General features: G+C 47.7%; 11 non-coding genes across 11 annotated transcripts; 2 read left to right on the top strand and 9 right to left on the bottom strand.

Annotated features, from left to right (window-relative positions):
- Positions 1-278: 278 nt before the first annotated feature.
- LOC138236044 (U4 spliceosomal RNA) lies at positions 279-420 on the bottom strand. The gene has a single exon (XR_011188445.1). It is a non-coding gene; the product is annotated as a U4 spliceosomal RNA (small nuclear RNA).
- Positions 421-1,761: 1,341 nt separating this feature from the next.
- Positions 1,762-1,903, bottom strand: LOC138236037 (U4 spliceosomal RNA). The gene has a single exon (XR_011188438.1). It is a non-coding gene; the product is annotated as a U4 spliceosomal RNA (small nuclear RNA).
- A 230-nt stretch (positions 1,904-2,133) lies between these two features.
- Positions 2,134-2,250, bottom strand: LOC138236096 (U5 spliceosomal RNA). Its single transcript, XR_011188495.1, has one exon. It is a non-coding gene; the product is annotated as a U5 spliceosomal RNA (small nuclear RNA).
- A 2,656-nt stretch (positions 2,251-4,906) lies between these two features.
- trnas-gcu (transfer RNA serine (anticodon GCU)) lies at positions 4,907-4,988 on the bottom strand. The gene has a single exon. It is a non-coding gene; the product is annotated as a tRNA-Ser (tRNA).
- Positions 4,989-11,812: 6,824 nt separating this feature from the next.
- Positions 11,813-11,885, bottom strand: trnav-cac (transfer RNA valine (anticodon CAC)). The gene has a single exon. It is a non-coding gene; the product is annotated as a tRNA-Val (tRNA).
- Positions 11,886-12,336: 451 nt separating this feature from the next.
- On the bottom strand, positions 12,337-12,408 carry trnae-uuc (transfer RNA glutamic acid (anticodon UUC)). Its single transcript has one exon. It is a non-coding gene; the product is annotated as a tRNA-Glu (tRNA).
- A 201-nt stretch (positions 12,409-12,609) lies between these two features.
- Positions 12,610-12,681, top strand: trnah-gug (transfer RNA histidin (anticodon GUG)). The gene has a single exon. It is a non-coding gene; the product is annotated as a tRNA-His (tRNA).
- A 574-nt stretch (positions 12,682-13,255) lies between these two features.
- Positions 13,256-13,328, bottom strand: trnav-aac (transfer RNA valine (anticodon AAC)). The gene has a single exon. It is a non-coding gene; the product is annotated as a tRNA-Val (tRNA).
- Positions 13,329-14,749: 1,421 nt separating this feature from the next.
- trnav-cac (transfer RNA valine (anticodon CAC)) lies at positions 14,750-14,822 on the bottom strand. The gene has a single exon. It is a non-coding gene; the product is annotated as a tRNA-Val (tRNA).
- Positions 14,823-15,273: 451 nt separating this feature from the next.
- On the bottom strand, positions 15,274-15,345 carry trnae-uuc (transfer RNA glutamic acid (anticodon UUC)). The gene has a single exon. It is a non-coding gene; the product is annotated as a tRNA-Glu (tRNA).
- Positions 15,346-15,546: 201 nt separating this feature from the next.
- On the top strand, positions 15,547-15,618 carry trnah-gug (transfer RNA histidin (anticodon GUG)). The gene has a single exon. It is a non-coding gene; the product is annotated as a tRNA-His (tRNA).
- Positions 15,619-17,146: the final 1,528 nt, after the last annotated feature.

The raw sequence follows: 17,146 nt of genomic DNA on the forward strand, positions 1-17,146 counted from the left end.
ATGGAGCCGCTCGCTGCAAAAGCCACTGCTTTGGCTGGGAATCGAACCAGAGCCTCCCGCGTGAGAAGCGAGAATTCTACCACTGAACCAACAATGCTCAGTGCCCAGGTCTTCAAAAAAGACGCTTTTTTGGTACTCTGTTAAAAAAGCGTCGACATTACCTCTTTCAAAAGGCTTCACTTTCCTAGTCACATTCCAAGGCTCATTGAACCCGGGCTGTTTCCTCCAGCGGTATAGTATTGCAGTTAGACAGCACGATGCCTGCAAGACTATGTCACGCACTGACGAGACTGTCAAAAATTGCTTTCGACGATTGTATTGCAAACCGGCGGAAGCGGGGTATTGGGAAAAGTTTTCAACTAGCAATAATTGCGCCTCGGCTAAACCTCACAGGCTACGATACTGCCACTGCGCAAAGCTGACGGTTGCCAGACAACCGCGGGGATCCTATGGAAATCGTTATCGATCGTCTCATGGCATGTCGTTGCAGTAACGCTTCATATTTGTCGTCTTCTTCTTCTTCTAGCTTGAGGTTTTGAAGAATTTCATGACAGACAAGGGCTCCGTCGGGAACAAAGGGCGTTGTGAGAAAACCGTTGCTTATTTTCAGCAGCAGAAATACAACCCTTTAAATACAAGATGACAGAACAATGACGAAGGGCATGCCGGGAGGAACTCATGCACTACAGAGGAAAGGGGGCGGGCACGTACAGTTCACATTCAAGCCACAAGTACTCTTCTCGGATGTTGCATAAACAAATCCTAACGTCCTGAAAGCATTGCAGCATGTTTGTGTCCCACTTCCCGTGGCTGCAGGACGACTGACACGAACGGACAAACACAATTTGTGGCGTTTAGCGTGACATAGTCTTGCAGGCATCGTGCTGTCTCACTGCAATACTATACCGCTGGAGGAAACAGCCCGGGTTCGATGAGCCTTGGAATGTGACTAGGAAAGTGAAGCCTTTTGAAAGAGGTAAAGCACTGCACAACGGAAGTGAGGGAGAATCTTACAGGGGATTCTGAGCGGTGTCTGCATACACGCAGCCCGATACGGGTGCTGAAAGCTTGAGCTACTCTCAATGTCATGCTGCCTTTCCTCGGAGTAAATCTGTTACATTGAAAGAATGCTTCTCGCAGGTTCAAAAAGGGAGGTTCCATTGTTAATTGGAGAAATCAATGATTTCGAATGAATTCTGTGTGCGTTAAAAGACAGCTATACACAGAAAACATGCAGGACACTGCTCATGATGTTTCCCGAGCCGAAACACAGTGCGTTTTTCCAAGCCATCTGACAAAGCCCGCCCACTGAAAACTGCAGCAGATCGTGTAAAGACGTTCAACTTTGTAACTACTGCACGCACAGGAAGCAGAATAAATTCCTCTTTTCAAACTGTCAAAGGTTTGCTTTGCGAACGCTGCAGGACATCGCACAATCTCTTTTGAACGGGGACAAACGATTTCTTATGGGGCGCAGTAAGACAAGTACAGACAATTAAAAAGCTCCACTCATGCCGACGATGCAGCATGAAGAAGCGCAACCTAACGTTTGACAGACAAAAGCCGGGCGCTCTACGAGCAATATGAAATCAAACTGACAGCACACGGCGTTTCGCGCTGACTCAAAAGTGATCTCGACAGACGCTGTTCTCTGCATAACTCTGAAAGAGCTAAAGAGCGTTTCTGTTGAGACGTAAGAAGCTTGTTTCTTTCTACCATGATGTTACCATGACAAAATCTGTCTTTAAACACCTTGCTCAGTCTCTGACGAGACTGTCGAAAATTGTTTTCGCCGATTGTATTGCAAACCGGCGGAAGCGGGGTATTGGGAAAAGTTTTCAACTAGCAATAATCGCGCCTCGGCTATACCTCACAGGCTACGATACTGCCACTGCGCAAAGCTGACGGTTGCCAGGCAACCGCGGGGATCCTATGGAAATCGTTGTCAATCGTCTCATGGCATGTCGTTGCTGTAACGCTTCATATTTGCGGCCGGACACTTCCCGCCTCCCAAAGAAAAGAGCGCCAATCAGACAGGTGGAGACCGAGGACTCGCAGAGCAAACGGCCACAGTCGCCGTAATAAGAGCGATTGTGAGCGGTTTTGTTTTCTCTCTTTGACCAGCCCAGCTGCGCCCCACCCGGAGGCAGGGAAGCACAAAAATTGTATGGAACTCATTCATGCTCCTCTCCATGGAAATCTTTAGTAAAAGGCAAAAGATTTGTACGAGATGAAGAGAAACCAGAGTGCGTGGCTGGACAGCTGCAGGAGCCCAGGCCGCCTTCAAGGCCTCTGCCCTGCCGGTCGTGGTTGGTAATGCACCTGGCCTTACAAACGAGCCAGTGGGGCCCGTTCAGCTCCGGGCTCATCGCCTGCGGCTCTCGGCTTACCTGGCAGGGGAGATACCTTGATCAGCCTGTAGTTGGAGTAGTTGGATTGTTTTCTTGTTTTGTGGAAGCAGTGTTTGTTTTGCAGTTTGAGATGGCAACCTTTGGATCCCGCAAGAATGCTGTATGTTTTGAGCTTTTGGGTGACCTCTTCATGGATCGTATGCAGTTCAGCAGAAAAGTGTTACAGAAGGAACTTGGCTTTGAACCTCGGCACTTGGATTTCATCTTCGCTCTCCCAGGTCAGAAAGCATTTGAGGTTGTTTTTGCTACCTATTCTCTGTTTGAACAATTTGTGGATGTGTTTGAGGCAAAAAGAGGGAAAGTTCCTGCCCTTGAGAAGATCATCTTGCAGCCTCTGACACGGATAGAGAGGAAAACGGTGCATGTTGTTATGTTCTCGGAACTGGCAAAGACGGAGGACATTCACACCTGGCTTAAGCAGTACTGCACCATCCACCATGGAACTGAGGTTAGAGATGTTGACGGTATAAAAACAGGAGCAAGGAAATTCGAGGTTTGCTTGCTACCGGACAATGTAAATGGAGGCTTAAGGCACCTGCCCTCTACAATCCGGCTGGGCGCCTGCAATGGCTATGTTTTTTATGTGGGACAACCAAAGGTGTGTCGGCGCTGTGGTGCTGTGGGACACCTGGCATCGTCCTGCACTGTGAAATGCTGCAAGACCTGTGGCAAACAGGGACATTTAGCCTCTGACTGTTCAATGCTGCCAAAGTGCAATTTATGTGGCTCGGAAGGACACGTTTTTAAGAACTGCCCTCACGCCTACGCCAATTAACTCAAAATGAGAAAAGATGAGGCAGTGCTTGTTTCAGCCAAACCGGCCCGAAAAGCCAAAGCAAACAACAAGTCAAACAAAGAACCCTTGTTGGACAAAGAGTCTCAGCCTCCAGCCAGGATCAGTCCTGCTGTGGCTCTGGGCCCGGTGGAAGAGAAATCCACTACGCCCCCACAACCGCAGACTGCACCAGACAAGCACGAGGGTTTGAAAACCCCCGAGAACAGCGAGGACCCCTCCCCCATTCCTGCTCCTCAGAACGAGGGCCAGTGTGGGGCCCCCCGGTGGAGCGGGTCCAGCGAGGATACCCAGGATTCAGCGGAGCTGCTTTTCTCAGACTCTGCAAGTGCTACAGATGCCCTCCTCTCCTCCATCCAGTCCATCACGGAGGATCTGCAGCAGCTGGTGGGTGAGGGGGAAGAGGAGACTGGTGCATCGGCTGCACCCCTTTCCCCTCAGTGCTCCCAGGAGCTGGACTTGAGGAAAAGGAAAAATGACTCTGTTTTCTCCCCGAGCGAGGAGGAAGGAGAGCATGGCGATGGGGACAGCTGGAACCCCTCCACCCCTCCCTCTACCCCCTTCCTTGAAATGGACTCCGTGAATGCTTTTACTGCTGCCACCCTGATGAAGGCTCATTCAGAGGATGGCTGGCAGGAAATTGGTAAGAAGAAAAAGAAAAAGAAGAAGGTAACAGGTGAGACCGAAGAGAAATGTGTTTTGTAAAGACTGGTTCCACTTTCTTATGTAATATGGCTCTAAACATAATTTCTCTTAACACCAGAGGTATCAATGACAGAGTTAAATGCCAGTCTGTCTTTGATTACCTCCAGCAGAGAGAGAGAGATGTGTTGATGTTGCAGAAGTGTGCTATAGCCTATCAAGAAAGGTATAAAAGCTTTGAAGATAGGTGGGATAAAGGGCCTTCTGTTTGGTCAGGGGACAATAACAACAGAGCCTCTGGCGTGGCCATTCTTTTCAAAGGATGGGCTTTCAAATTGAAAAGTATTCAGAGGGTCATAGATGGCAGGTTGCTGTGTGTGGATGTGGAATGGGGGACCGTTAACCTGCGGCTAATCAATGTGTATTGTCCTACTGACGTGGGAGGAAGGGTGGAGCTACTCAAGGCACTCTCCCCCCTATTGTTATGTAGCACAGAAGTGATAGTGGGAGGGGATTTTAATTGTATCTTAGAGCACACAGACAGGCAGTCTAGCTCTCCGATAAAATTGGATTCCAGCTCACTGGCCCTGCAAAACTTAGTTCAAGACTTTAAACTCTCAGACACATATAGATGTATATATCCCACAACAGCAGGATATACATGGTCAGGGAGGAATAGCAGCTCCAGAATTGACTATTGCTTTGTCTCAGAGAGAGTGAAAGTTGTTGGGGTCACTCTTCAGCCTGTCTTCTTCTCAGTCCGGAGTGCGGACTGATGGCGCACGGAGGGTCCACATACTGTGGATCCCTCAGTATATCCCTAAACACCTAGCGCAGTCTCACGAGAGACTGTCAAAAATCGCTTTCTCCGTTTGTGCTGCAAGTAAGTGAAAACGCGGTCTCAACCCAGAGCCACTTGGCAGCAGCGGCACGTAAATACTGTTACTGCCATTGGTCGATACCAACGTTAGCCTACTATACCATGTTCAGCCACCGCTAGAAAATGTAAGGCTCTAGTACTGGAGCAAACAAAAGGAGGGCCAACGTCAAACGTAGAGAGCGACGAGGATGGGATTTGAACCCATGCGTGCAGAGCACAATGGATTAGCAGTCCATCGCCTTAACCACTCGGCCACCTCGTCGATGAAACTGGGCTGTCCAGACATGGGTTGGCGCGCTCCAAATGATCTTTTTCTTTTTTTTCCCTCGTACTCGAGGGTCCTTTTCCTGTTCCACATGCGATTTCAACATTTTCCTTGGGAGATGTCAAGCCAGCAAGCCACTGCTGTGCTTCAGTGGCCAGTGTGGAGTTCAGTGGCCCTGTTGTACACAGAAAGCACATTGAGCTCCTTGGACATGAAAAGTTCCAGATAAAAGCCATTTGTCATCCTTTCTCTTGGTGTCGATGTTGCTATTGTATGTAAAGGTGGCAACTTGCTCAGCGAGCAGGCGGAGCACACACCGAATGCAGATGTGTCTGAGTGGTGTGTCCAAATGGCTGCAAAAGGACACCCCTCCCGGGGCGCCGTGGCTTAGTTGGCTAAAGCGCTTGTCTCTTAAACAGGAGATCCTGAGTCCGAATCCCAGTGGTGCCTTCTTTGTTCTGTCTTCTCGAACAGAACTGGTCCTTACAGACAACCGCCTACAGCTAGACTTAATTAAATGCAAGTATTCATTTCCTGTCTTTAACACGACTTGTTTTTCTTAAAATGGATGCAACTTGCAAAACATGAAATACAAACATTGCTAATCAGCGCTAGCGGCTGGCAAAAAAAAAGAAGTCAGCAATGTTAGACGACCGAGTCTATGCAGCCTAAACGGTGCTCATGTCGGGTTCTTAGCTGAAAGGGTGGTAAATCACGCTCACCCCAGTCCTTAATCTTTTAAAAGGATACAAAATTGAACCTAGTCGCCACATCACATACATCCTGTTCAACGATAAAAAGGTGACATCTATCCTCGATCCAGAGTAAATCCCACGTTGAGGGCATATTTTTTTCCACTTTACCATGAGTCGGGCTCAGCTGCACAGAGGCGAGAGCAGAGCAATGAGGTCACGGGGACAGGGGAGTCACACGCTGGCGGTTTAAACACGCGGAAGAAAACTGAGGGATCCACAGTATATGGACCCTCCGTGCGCCATCAGTCCACACTCCAGACTCTGAATCCTGCCATCCGAGTTAAGATCTTGGCGGAACCTGAGGCGCAGTTCCTTCTTAAAACGTAATCTGGTGAGCATTTCTAGAATCGTACTTGTATAGATGCAGCCTTTAATGTGTTGCTAGGTTAAAATTGATGACTTCTTGAACTTCAGTAGGCAACTGCCCTCTTGATTTCGGATTTAATTTCTTTATTACAGGGGCGCTTTTATGATGACAGAGTCATGTTCAGGTACTTTGCTTGATGGAGGAAGCTCATTTCGGACTCTGTGATCTGCTCACCTGGAAAGGTCTGCTGTACTACTACAAGAGAGAAGTAGAGTCTGGAAGAATCGACAATTTTATGATGCTTTGGAAGATAATGTTTTTTTTTTCTTTGAAATCGAAATGAATCAGAATATCAGTGCAAAAGACAAAGTCTTGGTTTGGTTTAAAGAGATATGGTTTTAAAACAGACAAAATGTAGAAAACAGGTGTTTCTCACTTTTGGAAAAAAATGGACCGGGGGTAATATTTTACTAGTTGCAGTGCTGATCTCACTGGGTTACAGTCCTGCAGTGTCACACCAGGGCCAGTGGCGCAATGGATAACACGTCTGACTACGGATCAGAAGATTGCAGGTTTGACGCCTGCCTGGCTCGGGTCGTTTTTAAACGCATCGGGCAACTCCCTACGTAGTCTGTGCTACTTACTGCATTGTAATCGTACCCAGTAAGAGATTTCCTTCATGTAAATGAACTGCACCTGACAGCTTTAGAAAAACACCTGGGCTCAGTACGGTGCTGAGAGCTCAGCGTTGCTGTTCTAATTAGCACGCACTGCATCGGCTATGAGCCCGAACCTTTCAATTATTCCGATCAGTAAGTCAACACGTAGTCCACATGAACGGTAGAAATATTCTCGTCTGTCTCTTGTTTGTATAGAACTGAATGTCCCTGACAATGTACTGTTAGTTTTAATTGAAGAACGGCATTTGTGTTCAAATATACCAGACAAGTTTATGTAACTGCTCATGCGACACTCAGTTGTAATTAGTCAAGAAATAAAGTCGAACAACAGCTGCGGGTTTGATTCTGAACGTATCAGATTGCAGCGCCTTTTACTTCCATTGACAAATGATAGAGATTCGAAGAGAGATCCTTCAGACCAGCAAGCAAACCCACGGCTATTTCGGTTTTCTATCTAGGGAACGTTGGTGTTTGCAATAGCATACATGAAAGCGTGATGCAATTTCTGTGGCTACATTTGTTGCACGTCATGCACAGTAAGAGTGTTTCTAACACCAAATAAAAAGTCAACAATTAGCGATCACACCTTCTCCTCAGTTAACCCACTGAAACCCTTGCTGTTAACAGTTCTTTACTGCGTGCTTTACCAGCACCTACATATCGTGTCGGTTCTTTCAGCTTTATTCATTAGGTTTTCAAAGGCATAAGCAGAGCACCAGAGGTGCGAAGGAAAAGTGTGTGGTTATCTGAAGAATTGATGTCCATGGCAGCAGGTCCAAGCGATTTCGCGTTGTTATAGTACCAGGAAAGGAGAAGCGGCACTTCGCCTCTGCCGCGCAGGCACAAGGCGACATGCGGCAGACGCCGGAGTCGGCAGGTTTCGAACCTGCGCGGGGAGTCCCCAACGCATTTCGAGCCCATCGCCTTAACCACTCGACCACGACAAAAGCGAGCCCCCCACCGCCGTATTCCTCCTATAATCAAACACGGACTGCGAGGTGGCTGCGGATACCTTTTTAAAGTTGCTCTCCGTTAAAAAAAAATACCTTTCACAAGATACGTGCCGGCAGACAGACACACCTCAGAGGGTTTAAGGCTGGCTTCACGTTCAAATGATAAAGTCCCCCCGTCCGGATGTCAAAATGCAACTTTGGCAGACAGAACAAACATCAACAAACCACAAATGTGGACAAGGATTTTACAAGCTGCACCACACTGCACTTTCAAAAGCATTTACGTTCGTGTTAGACGCAGGACTTGCCTTTGATTTGCGCGCTTACGAACGCCATGGAAAACGAAACAAAACTAAAACCCTCAGCTCCTGCACGTGATTATAATGGCGTTACGTGTCGAAGCAGTAATTTACGTCATCCTACCACTGCAACACGGGGAATAGAGAGAAATGAGCACACGCTACGATTCGTCTCAATCACTCCCTAGAGTCGTAAGGCGCATTGAAGGGTGCACCCCCATCATTAATCGTTGCGCCTCTGTGAAAGGAAAGCTCTTGGGCAGTCTTTGAAACAGCTCGGATGAAACACTTGATTGCTTCCATGTGCATCTGGAGCCCACCCAGTGGGCAAAAGACGTATAATAAACGTCTATTAAACGCATACCTTATACGTCTAAATGTGGTCTACAATTCGTCTAGAATGAAATTCTAATATACGTCTAAAGTTATACGTCAATTATACGTCTATGTTTAGACGTTCATTATACATAAATGGTTGGAGTTCTATTATACGGATAAATTTAGAGGACTATTATACATATATGGTTGGAGTTCCGGATAACTTTAGAGGTCTATTATACGGATAACTTTAGAGGACTATTATACGTATATGGTTAGAGGTCTAATATACGTATAACTTTAGAGGTCTATTATACGTATATGGTTAGAGGTCTATTATACGTATAACTTTAGAGGTCTATTATACGTATATGGTTAGAGGTCTGTTATACATATATGGTTAGAGGTCTATTATACGGATAACTTTAGAGGTCTATTATACGTATATGGTTAGAGGTCTATTATACGCATAACTTTAGAGGTCTATTATACGTATATGGTTAGAGGTCTATTATACGTATAACTTTAGAGGTCTATTATACGTATATGGTTAGAGGTCTGTTATACGTATATGGTTAGAGGTCTATTATACGTATATGGTTAGAGGTCTATTATACGTATATGGTTAGAGGTCTATTATACGTATATGGGTAGAGGTCTATTATACATCAAAGATAGATTTTATAGGTGTAGAAACAAGTAAACCAAGCCAATGATTAGATTTAGAAATGTATTCTGAAAATACACATTCACACCTGAAACATATGTATTTCAAATTATACATTGTATACAATCAATCAACAATCAACATATGGGCAATAATCATAAAAAACACAACTAGTCTTAAACTTCAGCTACAAATTCTGGTAACATGGCAATATACAGTATAGTAATGACAAACACAAAACTAATTACATTAACACACTAACTCAAAACCACATTTTGATTCAAATATACATTTTAAAATGTACAACTTCTATATTTCCAAGAAAAAAAAATATTACAATGGAAGTTAAGATGATTTTTTTCCACTATTTGCAAACCCTGTCTAATTGTCCTAACAGTTAGAACCAAAAACCTATTATTTTCAGTGTCCAGATCTCCTGGCCCCCTGTCTTTCATATGCATTCTTCAAGTAACACATTGCATGCTCCTTTATTTCTTTTTCTGTTGATGTAGGGTGGGACTTCAGCACCGCAGCTAGGAGAAAATTATATAATATTACTTCCCAAATAAATGATGATGAATATCTTCTTTAGTATAATCTAAAAAGTGAACGGTTTACTAAGCTCAAAACTGAAATAAATGTATAAAATTTGGCTTGCATCATAGCAGTTGAGCAATAAAGTCTGTCCTAATTAAAGAGTACCCAAAGTTTGAAAGTACAACATAGAATAAGAATAGAGAAACGGCAAAACGATTTTGTGTCATCTTCCCCATTCACACTATTTTATGTGCCATTTTTTGCTTATTCACGTACTATTTTAATCAAAATAATATTAAGAAAGATCTGTATGTATTCAGATAGTATTATTATTGTTCATACTTACTCGTCAAAAGAGGATTGCTGAGATATTTGCGGATATACTTCTACGTTTGAAAAACGTGTCCAAAATTGTGACCAACGAATACTAGCAATGCATTGTGGTATATAACCGGAAAATATGCTGGGTTCGATATTTTCTCAACGTATGCGTTTATTAATGTTGTCGATATTATGGTTGAAATATAACATTGATAATACATCGCGGCTATGTGCCCCCTGCTATGAGCTGATGTGCAATTTTAACGCATGTAGTTAGTAAGGATCGGTCACTGTTGTATGGTATTATATATAATGACATTATGGAATAGGATGGGGACAGGCCTGGCATCACGGGGGGAGGGGGGAATGTTGCCCCTTCAGTTTTGGGCAAAAAGATTTACCTAACTTAATTTGCGCCCTAAAAAAATAGTTGTACTTTGTCAATGGTCAGACAACACTAAATGACACGAACAGTCACTCAGTCTGTTTGATGGGCAGGAGGGCTATCCGTCCAGGAACTGCACATATCAGTGTCGTTATTGAGTGTCAACATTACGATCCTGTTTGCTCAGGTGGACCGATTCCTTGCAGTAGTTTATCATTATACTTAAAATCGTTATATAACTAGGACTAGTTATAGCAGTCTGTGCTTTCTGTTGGTTTTACAACATTTTTTCTTAACGATTCAGAACGTCCATGTAGCTGCAAAAATGAACGCTTATGGTACTTTTCGCTCCAGGCAATACTCTCCAGTGAGAGTGACGAAAAATGTGAAACTGAACTTCATCGCAAATACCAGATTGCTAGTCGATATCTTCTATCATAAAGCACTAATTAATGGCATAGCTGCGAGATTTCATTTGGGTAGCTGCACCGTACAGCTCCGTTTCAACCGAAATATCACCCCCGCTCAGAATTTCAGACGCCCCCCTACAGATTTTTCCCCGGGCACCGCGCACTGATGGGGGACGGGGTTTCCAGGAAATGGTATCAACTTTTCTCAAGAAAATAAAAATAGAAACTCTATAGGCACTCAAACATTTTACTGTTTTTTTTTCAGGCAGGTGGCAAGACCCCTCCGCAAAACCCTTGTATGCCAAGCTGTGGGCATTGATTCGTCGAATATACGTATATTCACGGCGAAAATACGGCTATACGTATATATACGTCGCCTCGACGTATAATCAACGTCGAATTGCAACCGTAAAATCGACGACATTAATAAATGCATATATAACGTCGAAAACACATCTAACACTAGGAGTATACGGGATTCTGCACAGTGTACGAAGTAAATTATTTTCGCAGTAATTAATTTACACGTGTATAATAAATATAGTAAATATAATTAATTACTGCGAAAATAATTTACTTCGTACACTGTGCAGAGTGCTGTATACTCCTAGTGTTAGATGTGTTTTCGACGTTATATATGCGTTTATTTATGTTTATTTCACAGTGTCGTGCACCTTTTCATTGCTCTCGCTTTCAGAGCCTCCGCACGGCACACGACTCGACATCAGGAAGCACATTGAAGTGAAAGCAGGGAGCGCTGCGACATGCACTGTGCAGATCCTGCCACACTAAGAGGTATATAAGCGTCAAAGGCAAGTCATTCCGAGTTGGTCGTTTGTGTTTTCCGTTCAGACGCGAAATGCTGAAATGATCTCTTGGCTCCTCGGTTGTCATTTCTGCTCCGTAAAGGAATCACAGCACGAGTCGGCTTCCAGCACGGTGGGTCGGGATACAATGCCGGGGGTCGGAGAGCGATGTCTTCCTCGTTAGTACAGGACCTGTCACCTGTCCCCACCTGTCACGCGGGAGACCGGGGTACATCAGGACGCGCATTGAAGTGAAAGCAGGATGCGCTGCGACATGCACTGTGCAGATCCCGCCACACTAAGAGGTGAGTGGGTCTGTTCGATCACAGCACTAGGCGAATCCCCAATCCCCTTTTGTGCGTGACGACAGAAGAAGTCTGGTCTGTTTCCGCCCGGTTTCGATCCGGGGATCTTTCGCGTGTGAGGCGAACGTGATAACCACTACACTACGGAAACTGTGGTCAGATGTGCCCAGCGGCCCAGCGCTGAGCTTCGCCAATGCGATTCAGCTGCTTCCAGTGCCTTTATTGGGGTGCGCTGATGGACCGTGCTCTCTCTCCAGAGACCAGCACGCCTGTCATGGATGGAGCAGGAAAGACGGCGCCACATTCTACAGCCCTCTCCACGCAATCGACGAAATCGGGCTACTGAAGTGGAGAAAATCGCCTCTCCAGAAAGTGCAAATATCATCTTGGAGAGTATAAATCCTATTGCCGAAGGTCAGCCCTGTCTACCAGAGTGACCCTCCCACCTCCTGCAGCGATGGTCAGCTCGTCTCACACGCGAGAAGTTTCGGCTGGAAACAAGCGCCCCCTCTTTTCGCACGTTTTGCACGTTGAGTAGTTTTAATGCGGCTCCTTCGTACACAGTGCTGATCTTTTGGAAAGCAGGAGGCAAAATTGACACGTTCCCATACCGGGAGTCGAACCCGGGCCGCCTGGGTGAAAACCAGGAATCCTAACCGCTAGACCATATGGGAGTGCACAACCCTGCTGTTCCGGGCATCATGCAAGCAAACTACATAAATATGAGAAAACACGCAAGAGAGTTGTCACTCAGAGTGTCGAAGGGTCGATGTATACTGGGGCTCAGTTGAAATGCAACGTCAGGACTTTCCCGAATTATGTCACACGAAGAGAGCACAGCCTTTTCCGCCCTGCCACGTGTGTATCGGTAACTCGCCGTGATCGTATAGTGGTCAGTACTTTGCGTTGTGGCCGCAACAACCCCGGTTCGAATCCGGGTCACGGCAGAATAGGGGCGTCTGCTTTTACTACTTGCACGAATGAAGGCAAAAAAAAGCCAATTGATGTGAACGAACGGCGCTTTACAGAGGAGTACTGCCTGACTGGATCGTTGATGAACGACAGAGACCACTCCGACCTCTTCTCGGGTTTCTTCAATGACTTACTAAGGATCTTCTTCACATTCGCCCATGCAGGGGAAGCCAGTTACACCAAAGCAAACGCAGGAAAGTGCAATTCAAGCAGAGACCAGGAGGTACTTGTTTACACCGAGAGTGGTCGGAGAATGGAACAATGCGCCCAGCCCTGTTGCTGGAGCCGATTCTTGATGAGATCTTGGGCTCACTAAGAAGCCCCCGCTGGATGCTAATCTTTCTGTTGTTCTTGCAGGTCCTGCGCTGCTTTTGAGCCGACAGAGCTCGTCCTGATCTGTCGGCACAGCCCAATTGCAAATGATCGGCTCCGCATACAGAAGGAACGTGCGTTTGGTACAAGAGTGCATGAAGGCACCGGAAATACATTGGGAACAAATGACCGGTCGCTCAATACCTCTGTGAAGTACAGGAGCGTGCAAAACGAGGCTGTTTCCGCCCGGTCTCGAACCGGGGACCTTTCGCGTGTTAGGCGAACGTGATAGCCGCTACACCACGGAAACCTGCAGGGACTGCTGCTGGTGTCTCGCTTGCGTTTCGGGCTGAGAAAGGGACGCGTCACTTTAGGCAGGGGGCGCTGGAGAGAGGAACAAAGGGCGCGATGAAACAAAACACCGAAACCCGGGATCTTTAGATCTTCAGTCTAACGCTCTCCCAGCTGAGCTATTTTCGGCGGTGCACAGAGCCCACAGCCACCTGCTCCAGCCTTCCTGTGTTGCGGCATGAGTGCACCAAGAGTAGCGTGAGAGTGTTGCAGGAACGTCACTCAGAAGGAAAGCCACCCAGGTGCGCCCTCTGAGCTCTGTCCAGCGCATCTTCCTCGCATGGACTCCTGCCTGCGACGGGCAGGAAACAATTAGCAAGAACAGAACAACACCCCATGGGTGTCTCATGACCACACCTTAGGTTGTGACACGTGCAGGTGTGAGGGGTTGCCGGGCTACTTTGGAGCAGAGCTTGGGCGGAGGGAGGGCGGGAAAGCAGACAAAGAGGTGACACCTCAAGGTCTGCACGATCACAGCTCTCCGCCGCCCCAGGCTTCCGCTCGATAAGCTGCTGGACACACCCGCCCCTCCTCACACAGACCGTGGAAAAGCCCCCGAGTCGGAGGGCTCTCTCTTCCTCCCAGGAGCTCTTGGACACGACGCACAGACAGGGTGCGGGGAGCCGCCGCCTGCAAACACAGCTCCAGGCAGGACTCCACTCCGTAGGAGCCGCAGAGCAGAGGAGATGGGGGCAGCTTAGCTCCTGTGCAGAGACCTGAGCTGCTGTTGCTGCAGACGCTGTCTTTTCTGCACTCGGGGTAGGAGTGAATGTTGAGTTGCCCTTAGAAATGAAGCAGAGTACTTCAACGGCACGGGTGTGTGTGTGTGCGTGCGCCCTGGTGATTCTGGGAGACAGATCGAACCTGGGCTAAAAGAGAGGAGGCTTAGCCCTCTTCCATTTGCTACTTCAAAGTTGTACAACCCATTTGTATCTGCTAGGCGGCGCAGTTGTCGTGCACAAAGAACGCTTTAAAAAAAGCGTCCAAAGCAAGTCATTCCGAGTTGGTCGTTTGTGTTTTCCGTTCAGACGCGAAATGCTGAAATGATCTCTCGGCTCCTCGGATGTCATTTCTGCTCCGTAAAGGAATCACAGCACGAGTCGGCTTCCAGCACGGTGGGTCGGGACACGATGCCGGGGGTCGGAGAGAGTGATGTCTTCCTCGTTAGTATAGGACCTGTCACGTGGACCTGTCACCTGTCCCCACCTGTCACGCGGGAGACCGGGGTACATCAGGACGCGCATTGAAGTGAAAGCAGGATGCGCTGCGACATGCACTGTGCAGATCCCGCCACACTAAGAGGTGAGTGGGTCTGTTCGATCACAGCACTAGGCGAATCCCCAATCCCCTTTTGTGCGTGGCGACAGAAGAAGTCTGGTCTGTTTCCGCCCGGTTTCGATCCAGGGATCTTTCGCGTGTGAGGCGAACGTGATAACCACTACACTACGGAAACTGTGGTCAGATGTGCCCAGCGGCCGAGCGCTGAGCTTCGCCACTGCGATTCAGCTGCTTCCAGTGCCTTTATTGGGGTGCGCTGATGGACCATGCTCTCTCTCCAGAGACCAGCATGCCTGTCATGGACGGAGCAGGAAAGACGGCGCCACATTCTACAGCCCTCTCCACGCAATCGACGAAATCGGGCTACTGAAGTGGAGAAAATCGCCTCTCCAGAAAGTGCAAATATCATCTTGGAGAGTATAAATCCTATTGCTGAAGGTCAGCCCTGTCTACCAGAGTGACCCTCCCACCTCCTGCAGCGATGGTCAGCTCGTCTCACACGCGAGAAGTTTCGGCTGGAAACAAGCGCCCCCTCTTCTCGCACGTTTTGCACGTTGAGTAGTTTTAATGCGGCTCCTTCGTACACAGTGCTGATCTTTTGGAAAGCAGGAGGCAAAATTGACACGTTCCCATACCGGGAGTCGAACCCGGGCCGCCTGGGTGAAAACCAGGAATCCTAACCGCTAGACCATATGGGAGTGCACAACCCTGCTGTTCCGGGCATCATGCAAGCAAACTACATAAATATGAGAAAACACGCAAGAGAGTTGTCACTCAGAGTGTCGAAGGGTCGATGTATACTGGGGCTCAGTTGAAATGCAACGTCAGGACTTTCCCGAATTATGTCACACGAAGAGAGCACAGCCTTTTCCGCCCTGCCACGTGTGTATCGGTAACTCGCCGTGATCGTATAGTGGTCAGTACTTTGCGTTGTGGCCGCAACAACCCCGGTTCGAATCCGGGTCACGGCAGAATAGGGGCGTCTGCTTTTACTACTTGCACGAATGAAGGCAAAAAAAAGCCAATTGATGTGAACGAACGGCGCTTTACAGAGGAGTACTGCCTGACTGGATCGTTGATGAACGACAGAGACCACTCCGACCTCTTCTCGGGTTTCTTCAATGACTTACTAAGGATCTTCTTCACATTCGCCCATGCATGGGAAGCCAGTTACACCAAAGCAAACGCAGGAAAGTGCATTTCATGCAGAGACCAGGAGGGACCTGTTTACACCAAGAGTGGTCGGAGTATGGAACAATGCGCCAAGCCCTGTTTCTGGAGTCGATTCTTGATTAGATCTTGGGCTCACTAAGAAGCCCCCGCTGGATGCTAATCTTTCTGTTGTTCTCGCAGGTGTTGCGCTGCTTTTGAGCCGACAGAGCTCGTCTTGGTCTGTCGGCACAGCCCAATTGCAAATGATCGGCTCCAGGTACAGAAAAAACATGTGTTTGGTACAAGAGTGCATGAAGGCACCGGAAATACATTGGGAACAAATGACTGGTGGTTCAAGACCTCTGTGAAGTGCAGGAGCGTGCAAGAAGAAGCTGTTTGCACCCAGTCTCGAACCGGGGACCTTTCGCGTGTTAGGCAAACGTGATAGCCGCTACACTACGGAAACCTGTAGGGACTGTTGCTGGTGTCTCGCTTGCGTTTCGGGCTGAGAAAGGGACGCGTCACTTTAGGCAGAGGGCGCTGGAGAGAGAAACAAAGGGCGCGATGAAACAAAATGCCGAAACCCGGGATCGAGCCAGGGACCTTTAGAACATACTCTCACGCATCGTTAGAATATGTGCGTTTGATCATCAATTGCGTAACAACCACATTCGTTCGACTTGAGCAATGAAGCTCATAGTTTTCAAATTTTGAAAGCTGTCATTGAGCACATCATAGTGTGCAGTACGCCCCGTAACTTGCGTACTTCAACAGAAAGAAGAGCAGACAGCTCCATAAATATGCGAGGCGCAGAGAGTGCAAGGCGAGCCGCACACGTTTCGGTGGCTGAGAGAGGGCAGTTTTTGCTTCTGCATTTCCCAAGTAAGGACGCATGACAACAAGCGATCGCGGTGCTCATTTACGACATAGTGGTGATGAGTTTTCAGTACGTGTTCTTTTGAACGAGCAATGAGGTTGCTGCCTTGGACAGCTGACTGCACGCTCTCATTGTGCCACGTGATGAGTATTCACCAGGCTCGTTCAGTCATTAGTCCGGAGCGCGCACTTTGTGGGGGGCGGGGGACCGCGTTCGCGCTCTGCCCCCGGTCTCTTGCGCGAGTACTAAATCTCACGGACAGGGGGGCCTCGTCATTGATTGTTACAGGTGAGACGGGGATTAGGAGGAGACCCCGACTGATGGGTAAAGGGGAGCACTAACACCAGAGGGACAACCCTGGCGTCTCTTTTTGAGAGACGCCCTGGGGTTTCCTAATGGCCAAGGAGGGTCGGGACCTCGGTTTGACGCCTCCCCCGAAGGACGGCGCCTGTTTGTGCAGCAGAGTGTCG

The sequence above is a fragment of the Lepisosteus oculatus genome, unplaced genomic scaffold (assembly GCF_040954835.1).
Source record: "Lepisosteus oculatus isolate fLepOcu1 unplaced genomic scaffold, fLepOcu1.hap2 HAP2_SCAFFOLD_87, whole genome shotgun sequence".
Lineage (NCBI taxonomy): Eukaryota > Metazoa > Chordata > Actinopteri > Semionotiformes > Lepisosteidae > Lepisosteus > Lepisosteus oculatus.